The sequence below is a fragment of the Pan troglodytes genome, chromosome 3, assembly GCF_028858775.2.
Source record: "Pan troglodytes isolate AG18354 chromosome 3, NHGRI_mPanTro3-v2.0_pri, whole genome shotgun sequence".
In the NCBI taxonomy this organism is placed as follows: domain Eukaryota; kingdom Metazoa; phylum Chordata; class Mammalia; order Primates; family Hominidae; genus Pan; species Pan troglodytes.
In genome coordinates, this window is record NC_072401.2 from 96,690,066 (window position 1) to 96,710,148 (window position 20,083).

The 20,083-nt window shown below is 38.6% G+C and overlaps 1 protein-coding gene across 2 annotated transcripts in view; it reads right to left on the minus strand.

Annotated features, from left to right (window-relative positions):
* The window catches only part of UNC5C (unc-5 netrin receptor C), a 393,784-nt gene that overhangs the window by 119,432 nt on the left and 254,269 nt on the right, over positions 1 to 20,083 (minus strand). The window lies entirely within an intron of this gene.

The following is a 20,083-nucleotide window of genomic DNA, read 5'->3' on the forward strand; positions in this document are numbered from 1 at the left end:
AATAACTGGAATGAGTTCTCAAATTAAATAACATAGTGACTCACTCTGATTTAAATTAATCAAGATATCACAAAATGAGGGCTAAGAACAAGAAAAAGTAAGGCATATATGTATTTAAATAGAGCAATTTCATTTAACATTTATTCATTGTCTCCATATGGTAGACATTTTATTAGGTACTTAGGATGAAGATGTACAAGACACAGAAAGAAGACTAGAAAGGTAAGCTGAGGTGTGCTTATGAAAAGCCTTTCTGTCATGCTATGGAATGGCAAACCCTCAAAGGAGCAAGATCAGAGAACAAGGGTGTCCATCAGAGTGACTGATGGAGTGAGGCGGTGGTGAGGAGCCTGAAGTTAGTTAGGGACTCATTTGAATAAACCATGAGGGATGATGGGGTCCTGAACTCAGCTAGTGATAGAGGACAGGAAGAGGAGGAAGCAATTCTAGAAATAAATAGATCATATCTTGAAGAAGATGTAGGTATTTGGAGAGCGCCAGAAGGCAAGGATAATGTTATATTCTCAGCTACTGCATTGTTAACTTGGTACAAACACTGAGTGGCATAGTATCAAGATGGGCAGGGAAGCAGAGAGAAAGATAAATTCATTTTGGTACATGTTAGGTTTGGCATATCTATGAAACATTCAAACTGAAAAGTATAGTAGTCTAGATCATGGTTCCTAAACCTCAACCCTATTAATTTTGGGGACTGGGTAATTCTTTGCGGTACAGTTGTTCTTTGCATAGCAGGATACTTAGCAACATCCCTGGACTCTACCTGCTAGATGCCATTAGAACCCCTTCCCAACCTTAACAAAATAAGTGCCTTCAGACAATGCCAAATGTCCCCTAAGGGGAAAAGTCACCCCCAGTTGAGAACCACAGGTCTAGGGCTTGGAAAAGAAGGCCTGGTAGGATTTCTTGTGCTTCACCAACTAGGCAATCGCTGAAGCACTGGAAACAGATGGCATCACCAGGGAGAGACTGCAGCATAAAAAAAAGAGGACAGTGACATTCAAGAGGAAAAGCTGTCATCCAATGATATAGAGTGAACAAAGCGGTAGGAGAAAACCCAAGGAAGTTAGTGTCAGAGCAGCCAGGAGGAAAATAAAATTTTAAAAAGTGGGGAGGTCAATAGGAGAAATGCAGTGAAGGACTCAGAAGTACTCATAGGAGAGAAGTCATTGGTCTGGGAAGTTTAGGAGTGACGGGGAGCAGAAACCAAGCTGTGATGAGGAGTGGCCAGGAAGTGGGGAAATGACCATTCTGGGTACTGTAGGGGCGGAGGGAAAAGTTCTCCTTCGCCCTCTGAAGGTTCACTGGAAAATCAACTAAGTCACAAAAGGCAGATTAATTGGAGAGAAGACAGACAAATTTTATTTAACATGTACACATGGGAGCCTTTGGAATGAAGACATAAAGATCCAGGGATAATTGTCCATTTTTATGCTTCCGTTCAACAAAGTCTGGACAGCCATGTAGAAATATGATTGGACAAAACGAATCTGACCTAATGTTAACAGACTAAGTGGAGAGGCCCAGCAAGACTGTGGGTCTAGATTCTTCCTGGCCTCTCTGAGCATTCATTCCTTCCGTCATCTGGGTGTCAGGCAGGACCCTCTCTGGAATGGGGGTCTTAGGACCTATGATCACACTAGGTAGGTTAGATAAATTTTTTATGGTCACTTTTTACACAAAATGGAGGATGGAAATTTAGAATAATACTTTTCAGTTTTGTGGCTGGTTTTGGACTAAGGGGGTTTCTATGACTCACCTCGGGGGAAGAGGGATTGTCTTTTCCATTGCTGGTCTTGGGGAAGAATGGACTGAGAGACAGGAGGGCAGGAGAAGGTCAGAGAAAACTTTTGCTTCTGAGGCCTTCATTTTGGGGTATTGTTTTCTAAGTCCCAACGGTATCTACTACTCTTTTCCAAAAATTTAAGGTGACAGAAGTTAGTAGCACCATTAACGGGCAATGGGTTTGAGTGCAGCATGCTGTAATTCTTCTTAGAATATGGTGCAATTTTTGGCACAGTTTTCTAATTCTTGCCATATAAAGGCACATTTTATGTAGACCCTTGTTTCCTAATTGAGAATGGCGACAGCTACAGGCATCTACTTCCAGAGACAGGTTTAACTAAACCATCACTGAATACCACAGAATTATTTTAAGGGTTTGGCTTTAAGCTCTATGTAAATTTTATCTAATTTCTAGAATGATCTCACATTTAACCCCCTACAAGGCAATACTTCTTCCGGAAAAACGCTTTTAATTCCTGCCATAAAACCTCCTCTCTGGCTTTCAGACTGTGTAATGAGCATAGGATATATCGCGGCCGTGCAGCACAGAAGCCGCTCATTTCAGCATGCTGCCTCACTACTCTGCGAAGGGAGGGTAGATAAGATTTTAAGCATATCTTTTATCATTTGGAGAGATGTGATAGAAGGCAGGCCAGTTGCCTTGCAGGCAGAGTGAACACAAGGGTGACGAATGAATAAGAATGAAAAACGGACACTTGTCAGCTGGGAATTAGATGTAAAACAGAATGGTTCAGAATAATGTGGCCATTCCTGTCAGAAAAAAAAAGACGAATTTCTGCCCTTGGAAGACCTTTAGGATTCTACCTTCTGCTTTCTTTCCATTAGTTATAAGACTGCTACTAAAATTAAGTATGAAGTCCTTTCATTAATAACCTAGATTACTTTCGCAAAGTCAACTTGGCATGCATCTAATTTAGTCATTGATTCTGCCAATTAAAAGCTATTGTCATATGTATGCTTTCAGAGAGATGTTTACTTAAGAACATGAATATTGGCTTAATAAATCCATACACTGAAATCCAATTAGCAGATGTAGAATCAGACCTGAAACAATATAGATTTCTATTTTCCATTTATACATAACCAAAGAAAGTCCCTTTGGACACACACATGTGCACACAAAGTCTCATTTTTTGGGGGGTAGAATTTTGATGCTTTCGATGATTTTTTTTTTTTTGCACAATATACTGTGGTTACAAATTAGCTGTGATGCAGAATACACGAATTCATGGCATTCTGCAAACATTAGCTCTGCTTTTTGACAATGCGGTTAGCAGAAAAGAAGACTCACTGGTAGACAGATTTTCTGGCCTTCAGTTTCCATATTTACGAAATGAAAATGAATTACTAGATAATCCTGAAGGATGCTTTTGCTGTAAGGACCTATTACTGAACAGACTGAGATTTTAAATATACATTTTAGGGGGGAAAAGCTTATCCTTTGTGGAGTAAGGTACTTCTTGGTTGCCATTATGTGTCCAAGAGAAATAATAGAAGAAATTGTTTCAAAAGTCAAGGAGTTGACGCATCTTTGAATACAACAGCTTATAATATTCTCCTCAGAACAATTTTCACAGAACTTTTTGGACACTTGGATCTACAGGTGTGTGTAAGAGTTAGAAACTAGGGAGAGAAGTGGGTTACAGAAATTTGATATTTAAAAAAATAGCAAATTCTTTGTATAAATCCTGGAGAGTAATATAATATAATCCACAAAAGCAGATGAAAATTCAGGCCCTGATGATTGTAAATGCACTAAGAATTATTTTGACAAAACTAATTGTCTGTCTCCACGGGACAGAGAGGATAGAGGAGGAAAATGCCTATCCAAAACAGTGTGGAAGAAAGCCGGTCATGCCAATATGCATATTTACAAAAGGGGCAGAACATCCTGCCTCTTCCCAGTGCCATCTCTTGAGCAACTTTGCCTGTCACTGTCTGAAAAGGGTGAGTGTGACCTATAATAGGAAAGTGGAGGCTCTATTGTCATGGGTCATACTAACATCTCTTCACCTTTGAGCCTTGCTGATTTTAGAAGACTAGGAGGAAATATCAGCAAAAGCATCTCCCTGTGGTAGCTAAGCAGGCAGGTTGTGGATACTATTGCCTTGAAGAAGATAAGCATGTTTTTATTCTAATTTAAAAATGATTTACATTTATTAAAATATTTATTATCTCACCAAAGGTACTTCATTATGCAGAAAGATTTATTTATTAGAATAAAATATTTTTTTCTATCCATCGTTAAGCACAGAATAACTTTTTTTAAGAAAACAAAATATTGGTGATGTGATAGACTGATATTATGAAGCAAGTAATTCTTCAATGGGTATACTTCAATAGACTATTCTAGTGGAAATCTAAATCCTTAAATTCCACAGAATGATAAGACATAAATGATATGTTACATTATTACTGTTGTTCTTTTTTTAGACTTCATCAGGTTTTGTGAATATTAAAATAGATATTGAATCTGAAAAGTTTGGAAAATTATAAAGCACAACATATGTAATAAATTATTATAATTACATTTATGATTACTCAGAGAGTTCTGAAATGAAAGGTGATTACTCATCTGCATAAATTTTGTACACATCGTTCTCACACACACTTTGGCCATAAGGTCCATAAACTATAGTATCTAATATTCCTTATTGTTCTTATGGAATTTCAGGTTTATTGCTGTTTTTCAAACTGAGTGTTATGACCCTTGAGAGGGTTATAACATCTATTCAGTGGATTAAAACCTAGCATAAAAAGTATGAAACTGAATGAACAGAAGTTATCAAGATATACATAGTCTTATAGATGTGTATGTGTATATACACTCATATATTTCTGTGTGTAAGGATGCGGGTATGTGTCTAGTGGATCATAATTTCAACCTATTTTTTATTGTAAGTCAAAAAGGTCTGAAAACTACTGGGTAGGCTAACACTGTGGCTGAGAACAAGGTTTTGGCATACACAACCCTGGGTTTAGGTCCTGACTCTACCACTTGACTATCCATTTGACCTTGAGCACATTGCTTAACCTCTTCCTGCCTTAGTTTCATCAGCTTATAAATGGGTATAATTTCACAGGGTTATATAGGAAGGGTCACCTATAAAATTCTAAGCACATGCCTAGCATATAGTAAGTGCCCAAAAGATAATAATCCCCCACTCTACTTTTTCCCCGAAGTATTAATAAATTTTATTAGGCTATACATTTACTGTTATCACTACTAATCAAAATAAACATAACCAAGTGAGACAAAGCAATTGGGAGGGCTAATAATTGAAGGTGATGTTTCATAAAGAGATATGCAGGTATTACCCTGCTGTGCTTCATTAAACTGCAGATTCCACACTCAGGTTGGGCCCTGGGAATCTACAGTTTTAACAAACTCCACAGGTGTGTTTTCTGCATAACACTAAAATCTGAGAAGCACTGGTTGATGAATTGATTCATTGATTATGGAACACCAAGTTACGCATGGCACTGTGGGCACTGTAGCAGGCTGTGGGGAGCCATGCAGATCTGCTTCTGCACTGTGGCTCTAAATGCCTGGTTTACTGGGTCCCTGCTGGTGTTTCCACAGCGTCCCAGAGCTCACTTTTGTACCAGCTGATGACTGACATTGTCTAGCACAGGACTTGAGTTTCATATGTCTCCAGGGGCCATTCAGGTAACAAATGGGAGAAAGCTAGGCATAAGATTTTTTTCTTGAAACATGACACCTACCTGGGTTGTCTTTTGTTTTCTAACTTTTAATGGAGATGTGGGTACAAAACCAATCAATCAGCTTCCTCTTTACTCTCGTTACTTAGCTCCGGCTGCATGTTGCCATAGGAATGCAGGCTCAATGGGCCACAGACCCTAAATTTGATGACTAACAGAAGTTGGTAATGTGGATTTTTATGAGATTTTTTTTTCTAACTGTATATGTTGTCAGCTACTTAAAACTTTATCAAAATACTTGTGTGGGCCAACATTTTGAGGACTAAACCAAAAAAGTGGGATGCCATATTGCGCCTGTGGACTGCTACTTTGAGACCAATGGTCCAGATAGTTCAATGCTGAAAGTGTCAAGTTACCTTAATGTTTCTTGTGGCCTCTCTCTCACCTCAAGAGAAAATCCCCAGAGCCTTTTGCTTCTGACTTTCAGACACTTAACCAAGAAAGCCAACAAGAGATGTTGGTGAGTAAAGCTGTTTTTGTTAGTAGGATTGCATACATAACATTTCATAAATTCGTATTTTATAATTATTCACTTATATTCCTTTACCTACTTTCAGAAGGAATGTTAGGCAATAAATGTGGGCACTTCAGAAGATTAGCTGACATTTTTAATAAATGTAAACCAATAGCACCTGAGTTAGGAAAAGAAAAAGCTTCTTGATGGCTGAAAAGACACTTTGCAGTCATTTCTGTAACTCTTGATGATTACTTAGAATAAAAATGTCTCTACATTCTTTTCGGAACCAATGTTGTCATTTCTACAATTGCTTTGAAGAAAAACCTGAAGCTCTTTCAGGTATAGCAGGAAACAGTTAAGAGTGGTTATGATCTTAATTATTGTTCTTTAGAGTAGGAATGGCAAATATTTGGAACCACTGCATTCCCTTCCAGCTCGTGTGTCTATACCTAACTGACCATGATATTCTTTTCTCCAGAGTCTGGATTTAGCTTCAGGATCTGCTCCAACACAGGACTCTGGGAGGCCACAGCGGAGCAGGGATTAACAGGCAAGATGCAATGAATCTGCATCCTCAGCCTAGAGTTCACTGCACAGAAACTCCTGATATGCAATGTGTCTGCACAGTTATGGCCATGTTTTTATCCGATATCATGTCACTGCTTAGTTTTACTTCAAAAAACAAACTTAATCCCAGCCTTGAATGCTACATTTTAAAATTTAAAAAATACTTTGAGATCAAATAAATCTTGGTGCTTGGTGCTGGGTACATAGTAGTGCCTTAGTAAATGCTGAGTTAAATTCAGTTCCCAAAATAATCTGGCAATTCCCTTTACTGAAGGCCGGGAAACAATTTCCCTTATGATATATAACTATAAAATGTCTTACAAGTCACACAGTCCGACCCCCTCACTTTACAGATTATTTATTTATTTATTTATTTATTTTTTGAGAGGGAGTCTCGCTCTGTCACCCAGGCTGGAGTGCAGTGGCGTGACCTCTGCTCACTGAAAACTCTGCCTCCTGGTTTCACACCATTCTCCTGCCTCAGCCTCCCGAGTAGCTGGGACTACAGGCACCCGCCACCATGCCCGGCTAATTTTTTTGTATTTTTAGTAGAGACGGGGTTTCACCGTGCCAGCCAGGATGGTCTTGATCTCCTGACCTTGTGATCTGCCCGCCTCAGCCTCCCAAACTGCTGGGATTACAGGCGTGAGCCACCGTGCCCGGCACTTTACAGATTATATAACAAGAACTGTGAGAGGCTAACTCACTCATTCAAGCTCACCAGCTATTTGGAAGTGGGTTACTCCATGATGTGAATTTGCTGGAAAATGGATGCCACGTAGCAGCTGTATTTGTTTCCAGTGGAAATTTCCACAAACTTCCTGGCTTAAAACAACAGAAATATATTCACTTGTAGTTCTAAGGGCCAAATAATTGAAATCAGTTTCACTGAGCCATAATCAAAGGGACAGCAGGATTATGCGCTCCCTCTGGAGGTTCTTAGGGAGAGACCATGACTTGCCTCTCCCAGATTCCAGTGGCTGATGGCATTCCTTGGCTTGTGGCTACATCCCTCTAATCTCTACCTCTGTGGTTACACTGCATTCTCTTCTTCAATCTGTGTCAATCTCCCTTTGTCTTTCTCTTACAAGGCATTTGTGATGACCTTTAAAATCCACCTGGGCAATGTCAGAAAATCTCTCCATCTCAAGATTCTTAACCAAATCTGCAAAGATCCTTTTTCCACATAAGGTAATATTTACAAATTCCAGAGATTAGGACCTGATGCCTTTGGGGGTCATTATCTATCCTGCTGTGGTGGTTACAAGCATGGAGCCTGGATCTGCTCTGCCATAGTTTAATCCTAGTTCTGTACTTACTGAGGTTGCTATGTTTTCATTTCTTCATCCATAAAATGAAGATAATTCTATTACATATTGTATAGGATTACTGTGACGATTTTAAAAGGTAATATAAATAGCACACTTAGGACAGTGCAGTTACATAAAGAGTCCTCTGTCAATGTACTCATTTACAAACCCGCTTCCTCCAGCCCCTAAATCAGCATTGCTGTCAAGTGTTCACAGAGTTGATGGTTGTACTGATATTTATTTCTTTAAATTTTACGAAGAAGCCAAACTACAAATATCAGAAATAAGCTTTTTGCTTCCCAAATTGAACTGGTCTTGACAAAAAGGCCCTCGATCTGTGGAAATTCTGTACTTAGAAGAGCTTCATGTTGTTATCTGCTGCTGGCCAGCTTACTCACTTTCTGACCTAGGCCTGACCCTGCATTAAGCAAATACAGCTGCTGTACTATGATTCACATTTTCATATTTTCAGGTGCTTTTCAGTTAATTCTTTTTACACACTCACTGAACAATGGTGTTGAACACATTCTAATATTTTTTTTTAAAAAGCTGTTTTAATATATTTTCAAAGTGCTCCTCTAGCAAATGATTTCATGGTCACTCAAAGTAATAATACTGTGTTCTTAAAGGGAAAAAAATGTATCTTTCTTCCAATAATGATGGAAAGTGCTAATTATGTTGTCATAGCAGAGTAGAATTTATGCTGAAATCACCAAATCTGGCTGTTAACAGGAAATAACTGCTGTGAACCAACCAGTGAAGCATATTTTGGAAGAACTAGATTGGCCTTCAGAGCTTTGGGCATTTATTAAAAGTGAAAAATGCCTGACTTAATGGCATAGAGCCCTGAAATGTTAGCTATGGTTTTCTTTTCCAGGAATAGAGTATCTGATTTTTGCTGGAATTTTTAAAAATAAAGAAAAATATTATTATGCTAAGCAACTCTTATTGTGGTTTGTAAATATAAAGGTTATAGAATATTTTAAAAACTGAAGCTCGGTGCAGTGGCTCATACCTATAATCCCAGAACTTTGAGAGGCCAAGGTTGGGAATCGCTTGAGGCCAGGGAGTTTGGAATCAACCTGAGCAACAAAGTGAGAACCCCCATCTCTACAAAAAATAGAAAAACTAGCAGAGTATGGTAGTAGGTATCTGTAGTCCCAGATACTAGGGAGGCTGAGGTGGGAGGATCGCTTGAGCCCAAGAAAGTTAAGGGTGCAGTGAACTATGCTCATGCCACTGCAGTCCAGTTTGGATGACAAGCAAGACCCTGTCTCTGAAAAAACAAATTAAATAAATAAAAAGTTTGGTGGTGTTTTTTTTTTTTAACTTATCTTTCCTTCTCAAATATTGTAAACAATAAAACAAACAAAAATCAACTATATGCAGTTCCCTCTATAGTTTGAAAAGTCAAGAATGGTTGTATGTTTTTTGCAACTGTGTGCAATGAACTGGACTGCAAAGAGAAAAGTTTGTTTAAAATTCAGATTCAGTGTTTCCTAAACAGGTGACATGGGCAAGTTAGCTAATATTTCCATGATTCTGTTTTGTTATTTACAAAATGAAGATAACAGAACTTACTTCATAGGATGTCGTATGAAGATTATGATAGTTAACATGAACAAGGGTCTTAGACTTAGGCATACAGTAAGCATATAATAAATGTTGGCTACTAGGACAGAGACTAAAGAAGAAAGAATAAAGACAATCGACTTTGATTTTTTCCTGTTGTTTTATAACCGCATTTTGCTTTTGTAAGGGGTAAAGTTTTCGTTCTCTCTTAGGAATTTACCACAAACACTTTCATAATATCATAACTCATAACCAGGAAGAGAGGTTAGAATGATCTGCAGCAAGTCAGCAGAAAGGTAAGCTTGGTAATTTCTTCAGTCGTGCCAAGCCCTGGCTATCACTTACTGCACTGAGATCATTTAAATAAGAGAAATTCCAGGGAACAAAGACTCTTTAGAAGGGAGGACAATTTCAGCCATTCTTCGTTATTTCTTGACTTTTGGGCATTTATAGGACAAACACATTTGTATTCAGATAGTCTTGTTAAAGAGTTTTTTAAAAAAATAAATATTTCAGCTAGCACTCCAAATGACATCCACTACAGAAAAGAGGAAGAAAAAAAATCCATACAAGCCACTCTTTTATATTCACAATGCATCTTTAGTTTCAGAAAAAAATGATTATATGTCATCACAGTATTTTTTTAAGGTATGTCTTAGGGATAAATAATAAGAAATATGCCAACTTTATGGATGAGGAACCTGACATACCAAAAAGCTAAGGCTCTTTTCTCAGAGTACAAAAAAAAGAATGCAATGATTGCAGACAAGCTGTTTTCTTGCAAATAAGCATTTTAGCCATAAACTTCACTTTTCATACAGCATAAAACATACTTTAATAACACATTTTTGTCCAGTGTGTTACCAGCCCTGCCTATAACATACGTATAGATGATTTCCCCCAAAATATGACTTATGAGACTGTGTTCTATGAATTCGTTGTCTACCTCTCAGAATAAATATGAGCTATAAATGCCTAAGAATTTGTGGGGCATCCATGAAACTTGGGAACTTCTGACCATCTACAAAAGCAAATATGTTTGAAAAAATATAGACTGACACAATCAGGTATACATTATAATATTTAATCTTGAAATAGGAATAACCTGATAATACAACTGTCAAGATTTATATAAAACAAGAGTATTAATTAATTTATTGTTTAAACATTTTTCCCTTATCTAAAAATGTCTAAAGTATATATTTAATCTTATCCAATTTAAAATATGGCCTCTGTTACTTATAATTGGATTAATGTGGGCTTTAATGGTTGTTATACAAGGTATCATACTACAACTCAGAAATGTACCTTAGTAAAAATGTCATTTATTCTGGTGTACAGGGGAGCCTGCCGAATCCTGCCAATACATTTGGCATTAGGCTACTAGAACTGTTTATAGTATGACCTTCATCTTTCAGGATGCTTGTTTAAAGAAATGCATTATTTTTGTTAAATTGTATAATTAATTTTGTTTTATGCCAAGTAGAGTAGACAGGTAGAAAATAAAAAAGTAACACATAAGGCCACAAATCAGGACTTCTGTACATGTGAACCAATATAATAATTCATGAGATTACATATATATATATACACACATATATATACACACATATATATACATATATATACACACACACATATATATATATATATATATATTTTGTTTTTGTTTTTTTTTGAGATGGAGTCTTGCTCTGTCGCCCAGGCTGGAGTGCAGTAGCGCGATCTCAGCTCACCGCAAGCTCTGCCTCCCAGGTTCATGCCATTCTCCTGCTTCAGCCTCCCAGAGATTACATATATATTTAACTGGAGATACTTAAATATAGAAATGTCAATTCATTCATTCCTTTATGATATTTCTTGAGTCCCTACATTGTGACAGGAATCACCCTAGGTGTTTTGAATTAATCAGTGAAAAAACCAAACCCAAATCTTTGCCTATGTGGACCTTACTTTCTAAGGGGGTGAGGGGGGACAGAATACAAACCATTAACTAATAAATAAGTAAATGTATGATGGTTTAGAAGGTGAGAAGTGCTATGCAGAAACGTAATAAGTACAAGAGTGTAGAGGCAATCACGTCTAGCTACCTGATGTTCTTGAATTCCTTGGGGAAAAAAAGCATTTTTATTAAATGAACAAATGATTCACATTGAATAGTATCTTCGCTTTTCCCCATCATGTACTTTCAATTTAATTCAATTTTATTTCATTTATTTATGTTTTAATTTATTTATCAGCAGCCACAGGCAAGGGACGTCTTTTAGGCACTGGAGACAACAAGGAAGAAAAGAAAGTCTCTGTCCTTGTGAAGCTTACATTCTGGTATGGCAGATGGTTAACTCAAAAGAAAACAAATAATGATGAAGAAAAATGTCATGGAGAACAATAAAGCAGGATTAGGATTAGGCAAGTGACAGGGTTGAGGCCCGGATAGACAGACCCCTCTATAGGAGTGACATCTCAGTATAAATCTGAATGAAAGAAGAAAGTAAGCCAGTTTTAGACTTAGGGTAAGAATGTTCCAAGTGAGAAGAAACAGTTCTTGCAAGCAGCCTATATGTGGAATGAATCTATTGCATTCTGGAAACAAGGAAATGGATGTGGTTAGAGCAGACAAAGCAATAAGAAGAGAGGCAGGAAGCCAAGGTCTGTTTATGTTTCTGTATTATAAATAACAGCGAGGTTTTTTTTTTTGTTTTTTTTTTGTTTTGTTTTGTTTGTTTTTTTTTTGAGACAGGATCTCACTGTCACCCAGGCTGGAGTACAGTGGTGTGATCATGGCTCACTGCAGCCTTGACCTCCTGAGCTCAAGGGATCCTCCTGCCTCAGCCTTCTGGGCTGACAGTAGTATCCCAGCTGGGATCACAGGTGCACACCACCACACTTGGTTAATTTTTTTTGGCTTTTATTAGAGACGAGGTCTCGCTATGTTGCCCAGGCTGGTCTCAAACCCCTATGTGCAAGTGATCCTCCCACCTTGGCCTCCCAAGGTGCTGGGATTACAACGTGAGACATTGCACCAGTTATAAACATTATGCATGTAGAGAATAAGATGTTTTTGTGAATTGCCAGCTGATCTACAAATCCTTGTCTCCTCCTCCCTTCTTTGTACCCAGTGTACTGGTTAAACACATGGACTTGGATGCTGGCCTGACTCACTGCTCCATATACCACCTGTGTAACCTCAGGCGATTTTTAATCTCCTGTTGCTCTCAATTTCCTCGTCTATAAAATGGGAATAATAATAACACTCATCACATAGAGTCCTTGCAAAGACTGAATGATCTAATACATAATACATGATTGAAACAGCACTTCCATTATTATCAGTGTTATTATTCTGGAGCCTATCTGTCCAATGCAAACCACATGAGGCTTTCAAGCACTTGACGTGTAGCTGGTCATAACTGAAGCTATTGTAAGGGTACACACACTAGCTCTGAAAAACCAGTATGACAAAAAGAAAGAAAAGTATTTCATAAATACTCGTTGATATTGGTAATACTGTTGAAATGATAGTTTAGACATACTGGACTCAGTGAAATACATGACTGAAATAATTTTATCTGTTTCTTTTTAAATTGTGGCTACTAGAAAAGTGTAAACAGCATTTGTGGCTGGCATATTTCTATTGGACGCTGCTGTTTTAGACAGTGTGCTGGATACTATAGACTCACGAATATGAACAAGACTTGATCCAAATCCACAGGTGGGTCACAAATGTAGTTATCCTCTCAGTGAAAATGATGAGTGAGCTGTGAGAGGAAGCCAGGAGGGGCCACCTTGATCATCCTTAATTCTTTCTAGGAACTACCTTATTTCTCTTTGTGGCCAGCAGGCTTTGTGATGCTGGCTGTGATTTATTGGTTTGCACACACGATCGAGAGGAAATCCGGAGGAGCCATCCTGCTGTTCCCCGGAAGATGAATCTTGGGTGCACGTAAATCCCATTATAGCTCATGACTGTAGGATAAGGGTGACCATATGGCATGTTCTTCCATCCTCAGGCATGGGCAGAAGGGGTTGGAAATTACAGTCAAATTTTATGTGAATCAGCAGAGAATTTCACCCTCTAGGATTGACATTCTAGCTCTGGGACATGAAATGGTAAAGGAAAGACAGACTTTTCAGTTTTCAAAGTTTGCTCAGTATTGATGTTTCAAAATAAACATATAAAGTTGTTTAAAATGGTTATATCCATTTTTATGAACACCTATTATCATTCGCTAAGCATTTGCACTGTGTCTGGCACTATGTCATATGTTTTACAAGTTTATCTCATTTAATCTTAAAATAACTCTTTTTCATGCTATGGTTGATGAAACTAAGGCTCACAGAGGTCAAGTAACTTGACTAAGGTCACAGTAGGAAGTCATGGCACTAGGATTTGAACATGAGTCAATCTGTCCCTGAGCTTGTGCTATTAACCACTCTCCTATGCTGCTTTTTCCATCATATCCTTACCCCCGCAACACAACCACAACATTGTCAACAATGGTAACAGCAAGAGCGGCACTATTGAAACCCAAATTGTTCCTGAGGAAAGACCTTGTATGTTAATATTTTGCCTGAACCTTATGCTTTGGGATTCACTCATCAGCCTATAACAAGAGACACTGGAAGAAACAACCCCATGATGACACTGGGAGCTGTATTACAGTAAGGGTTCTGCACAGGACACCATTGTAGTGGCAACTTGAATTCTCTCAGAATAAACTTTTCTCTGAATGAAAACTACCAGACCCGCCTAGGAAATTTGGCACTGCTGTCTTGTTAATGTGCAGGATTTTAAAGCAGATGTGTTATGTTCTCAGCACAGCCTGGCTGAATCCTAACTTTCATATTTCCATTTTTTCCTCTGCCTTGATTGTCTCACAAACCTATTTTTATATTTTACATGGTTTGAATGTGTGAAATATTGTAAGCAAGCTTAAATACATAAATTAATAGTCAATATTCATTTATGGTTTATAAACTGAAAATAGAGCTTTTTCATGAAAGAACTATGGGCCCCTCCACAGTACATCAAATGAGCATAAATCTAATTAGGTAAGAGGTAATCATACTTATTTAAGTTTACCATCGTGGTGATCTTCACCTCTGATGAGTTTAAACTTAAGTTGCCATTTATGTGATGGCCCTCGGTCAAGTATTACTGGGCAGAGCACCACAGTTCACTTGATACAGGACAGAGTAGAAAACCCATAAGTGGCTGGGCACAGTGGCTCACGCCTATAATCCCAGCACTTTGGGAGGCTGAGACAGGCAGATTGCTTGAGTTCACCAGTTCGAGACCAGCCTGGGCAACATGGAGGGACCCCTATTTCTACTAAAAATACAAAAATTAGCCAGGGATGGTGGTGCATGCCAGTAATCCCAGCTACATGGGGGGAGGCTGAGGCAGGAAAATCACCTGAACCCAGGAGACAGAGGTTGCAATGAGCCGAGATTGTGCTATTGCACTCCAGTGTGGGACAGGGCAAGACTTTCTCTCAAAAAATAACAAAAACCAAAAACCAAAAACCCCACAAACTTCTGCAACATTAGCAAGGGGCTGCTAATGATAAGGATCAGCCTGTACAGAGAGAATTTGAAAATTCAACCTTTTTTGTTCTCATTATGATGCATATCTTTATGAGTCAATCTTTACAAGTTAGGTGGGGTTCCTTTGGTACACACATATGAGTTCAGTTAGCTACAGAAGTATAGGTGAACTGCTCTTGAATATTATTACATGAGGGTGAAAAGGTACCTTGGATAAATAATATTGACCTAGAAGAAGAGTTTGTTTTTTTATTTGAAAATAGATTGAAAAGCCAGGAAGTAAATAGCAAAGTTTATAGAACATACTGCAAAGAAAGGGGTCTTATACCTATATGTACTTAATGTTTGTGTGCTGAAAAAGAATATATCTACTCAAACACATATAATTATATATATATGAAATTGGCACAACAATGGTCTCTGCAAATTACTGAAAATTGAAGGCTTATTAACTAAAAATTCATTATTTGAAACTATGCAGCTCTTAAAGTTCAGCTTTAGCAAGTCAATGTAGTGTGGAATGTAGACTGGCAATTTTAAGTATATATTGTACTTGCTATTAATGAATACATAGAAATGAAAGATAAAAGAATAGCTTTCTATCCTTGTGCCTCCTTTGATTACAGTTTGAAACTGATTTTGAATTCAATTAAATCTTTGACTGAAACATTTGCTTTTTGTTCTTTTTAAACATGATTAAAAGTATTTTTCTTTATAATTAATAAAAAATCAATTCTTCAGAATTTGTGGCAGTGGATGTTGTGGTATGCTACCAGGATCCCCTTTCAGGCCTGGTCCCACCTGTTGGAAGTGTTGACGGTGAAAGTCTCAGCTTCTCTCTCCTGGAATCACCCTCAGTGGTGCAGAGCTGACTTGGCCCTGGTTACACACGCTGGTGGGGTAGGGAGTAAAGGAGGGTCATCATCCACTGACTAGTCTATGTAGGGGAATACAGGTCTGCTCACCCCTTCAGCCTCAGGGTGCTATAACTCTGAAGGGCCATGTGAGCTTCAGATTCCTATGGAGTTATCATGTGTTGTATTTGCTCTGCAGGTCAATTTCTCCCTCTGCCCAACCATTGCCTTTATTCCTCCACCTGATATCCTAGTACCCTTAGCATATTGTTCCTAAGGGCACCCCTCAATACAATGGCTGCATGTATGACTCCATTTCACAGTATTTCATGGAGATTCCACTAAAATCTATTTAGACATTCTCAGAGAGGAAAGATTAATGTCGAGCATTTGAACAAACTTCACTGGGAATTCTTTATAACAGTTTTAATTCAAAAAAATTGTTAAACATCTGTGATACTCTAGGTATTGTGCTAAGCAGGAGAGATATAAAATTAAGTACAATAGAATTCTTGATCTCATGGAACTCACTGGCGTGAAACACAAATTTTACGAGTGAATATAATTGAAATGAGACAAGCACTATATTAGGAGTACGGACAAACTGCTCTGAAAGTATTGAGAAAGGAATGCCCAGCCTCCTCCCTCTGTGAGGCAGGAATGGCTTCACTAAAGACATTTGAAAGAAAGCCTTGATAAGGCTTAGCCCTTTCAAATCATCCTTTCTCTTCTTTCTCTCACATCACACATCCAAGGTCTCAACAAAAGCTGTTATCTCTACTTTTAAATATATCTGAAATCCTGGCCTCACCACCTCCACTGCTTCCAATCTACAGTAGCTTAACATCTCTCATAGCTGCAGTCTCATCACTGGTCTTCCTGCTTCTCCCCTTGCCCAGCATGGTCCATTCTCAACACAGCAGCCAGATGACTCTGCTAATGGATGTCAGGTCATGAGTTCCTCTGCTGAAAAGATTCCAAAGTGTTCCCAACTTATCCTCAAAACCAAATATGGGCTGAGTGTGGTGGCTCACGCCTGTAATCCCAATATTTTGGGAGGCTGAAGTGGGTGAAATCGCTTGTGTCCAGGAGTTTGAGACCAGCCTCGGTGACATGGTGAAACTACATCCCTACAAAAAAATGCAAAAAAGTAGCTGGGCATGGCGGCACATGCCTGTAGTCCCAGCTACCTGGGAGGCTGGGGTGGTAGAATCACCTGAGCCTGGGAGATTGAGGTTGCAATGAGCTGTGATTGCGCCACTGCACTCCAGCCTGGTGACAGAATGAGACCCCCATCTCAAAAACCAAACAAACAAACAAACAAACAAACAAACAAAACCAAAGATAATTTCAACACCTACAGAACCCTATGCCAACTGCACACACCCCTCCCATCTTTAGCCCAGGCCTTACCTTTCTGGCTGCATCTGTGGATGTCCTCTCACTCACTCTTCTAGCCACTCTGGCCTCACTGCTGTCTTTGGGACCCACCAGCACACTCCTGCCTCAGGGTTTTTGTGCCAGCCACTGTCCCCTCTGCCTGATTCCCTCTTGCCCCTCCTTCAGGTCTTTGCAACTGTCAACTTCCTCAGCAAAGCTTCCTGACCACTCCCTCCCAGCCCTACAAATTCCCTTTTCCTGCTGTATTTTTTCTTCGTGGCACTTACCATCAGCTCTAGACCTGATGATCATTCATTTTATTTAGAGTTTGCCTTTCCTCACCACAACATGAGCTCCATGAGGGCAAGGATGGTTGCATGTTTTGTTTCTAGTACCAACCCCAATACCCACAATTGTCCCAAGAACAGAGTGAATCTTCACTTAGTATTTGTCTAAGTGAACAATTACTAAGTGAACAAATACATACAAACATATACATATATATGTTGTGAAAGGTAGTAAGATAAGGGTGCAATGCTTCAGCATGAAGAATAGCTGAAAGGCATGGAAATCAAAGTAGTTTTAATCTCGTGTGATTACAGTGTAGAAATCCTTACCCTTCCGAGCTAGAAACATAGGTTGGATATGTAAACCACAAAATGTGGTTGTTATTGGCTGAACTACATCCCACTCCCCCAAATTCTGATGGGGAAGCCCTAACCCTCAGTACCTCAGGATGTGACTATATTGGGATATAAGACTTTTAAAGAGGTGATCAAGTTAAAATGAAGCTGTTAGGGTGGGCCCCAACCCAATCTGACTGGTGTCCTCATAAGAAGAAGAAATTTGGACACACAGAGACACCAGGGATGCGCACACACACAGAGTAAAGACTATGTGAAGACACAGTGAGAAAGAGGCCACCAGCAAGCCAAGAAAAGTGGCCTCAGGAGAAACCAAACCTGCTGACACCTTGAGATTGCACTTCCAGCCTTCAGAACTGTGAGAAAATAAATTTCAATTGTTTAAGACATCCAATCCGTGGTGTTTTATTATGGGAGCCCTAGAAAACTAATTCAATGATATATGCCATTATAAGGAATTTTGCCTATCTCACATGTCACTATAAAATGTGAAGCAGGAATGGAGGCAAGATGAGAGGTGTATTCATCTGTTCTCATGCTGCTAATAAAGACATGCCCCAGATTGGGTAATTTATAAAGGAAAGAGGCTTAATGGACTCACAGTTCCACAGGGCTGGGGAGGCCTCATAATCATGGTGGAAGATGAAGGAAGAGCAAGGAACATCTTACATGGTGGCAGGCAAGAGGGCATGTACAAGGGAACTCCCCTTTATAAAAGCATCAGATCTCCTGAGACTTATTCACTATCATAGAACAGCATAGGGAAAATCCACTCCCATGATTCAGTTAACTCCCACCAGTTCACTCCCACAACACATGGGGATGATTACAATTCAAGGTGAGATTTGGGTGGGACACAGAACCAAACCTTATCAAGAGGAGACCTAAGTTTTAGAAAGACTGTGTTTGTGGTAACAGGGAGGAAGGGCTGGAATAGAGAACAGACTTGAGCCATGGAGACTAACTGGAAGATCTGCAATGGTCCACATCTAAATGAAGAAGCAAGGGAGTCAGAGACAAGTATAGAATTGGGGAAGGCTTTAGAAGCAGGATTGATGGGACTTAGAGCTAAGTGATATTGGCATCCAACACAAAATAGAATTAGTAAAATGCAAAGATGTAAAGGGTTCAGAAAAGAAAATATATGGATTTCAGTGCTTTCTCATGTATGAGAACATTTCTCAATATGAAACCTTGAGACAGGTTACATGGCATCCATGTTGCTTAAGACAGACAGAATATTTACTGAGGAAAGGGCTCTGCAAGCTGCAGCCTCCTTCTCCCTCGTGGTGATAACATGCATATTAGTGTATTAAATCATCTGAGAAGTTTTGCAATGAAGAAGCTTCTATAACTTTGTCAAAAAATATATTTCTTACATTTATTTGATTATGGAAGCCTTTTTTACAAGGTACCTTTTAACCTCTTCCTGAACATGTATGCTCTAGAAATTAACACAATTTGGAAAACAATGCTGTGTGTGGTCCAATGTACTAGAATGGTTCCAAAATAAATAGAGAAGCTTTATCTTGGTAATCTCTATTTTGAACAGGAAAACGACTCAACTTTGTCTTAAAGTGGTAGAATGAACTCATTCAAGGAATGATATATGCCATTGTAAGGATTGATTTTCCTATAGTCTAATTCCTACTAGATTTTTTAAAAAATCAAAATTTTTGGAAAGTAGCACAGTTCTTTCACATCCCTAAAGAAAAATTACTCAGTACCTTAAAACAAAAAATAAAAGGAAGAAAATTGAACTCACGGACACAGAGAATAAAAGATAGTTACTAGAGGCTGGGAAGGGTAGTGGCAGGGTTTTGCGGGGAGGTGGGGATGATTAATGAGTACAGAAAAATAGAAGGAATGAATAAGACCTACTATTTGATAGTACAACAGGGTGACTATGGTCAATAATAACTTAATTGTTCATTTAAAAATAACTAAAAGAGTATAATTGAATTATTTGTAACACAAAAGGATAAATGCCAGAGGGGTGGATACCTCATTCCCCATGATGTGATTATTAGGCATTGCATGCCTATATCAAAACATCTCACGTACCATGTAAATATATACACCTACTATGTACCCACAAAAATTAAAAGCTAAAAAAGAAAATTAAAAATAAAATGAAATCCTGGTGACCTAAGAGGAATATGTGGCTCAAATGCAGAAATCTGGGAGCAGTTTTTTTCCAGGATT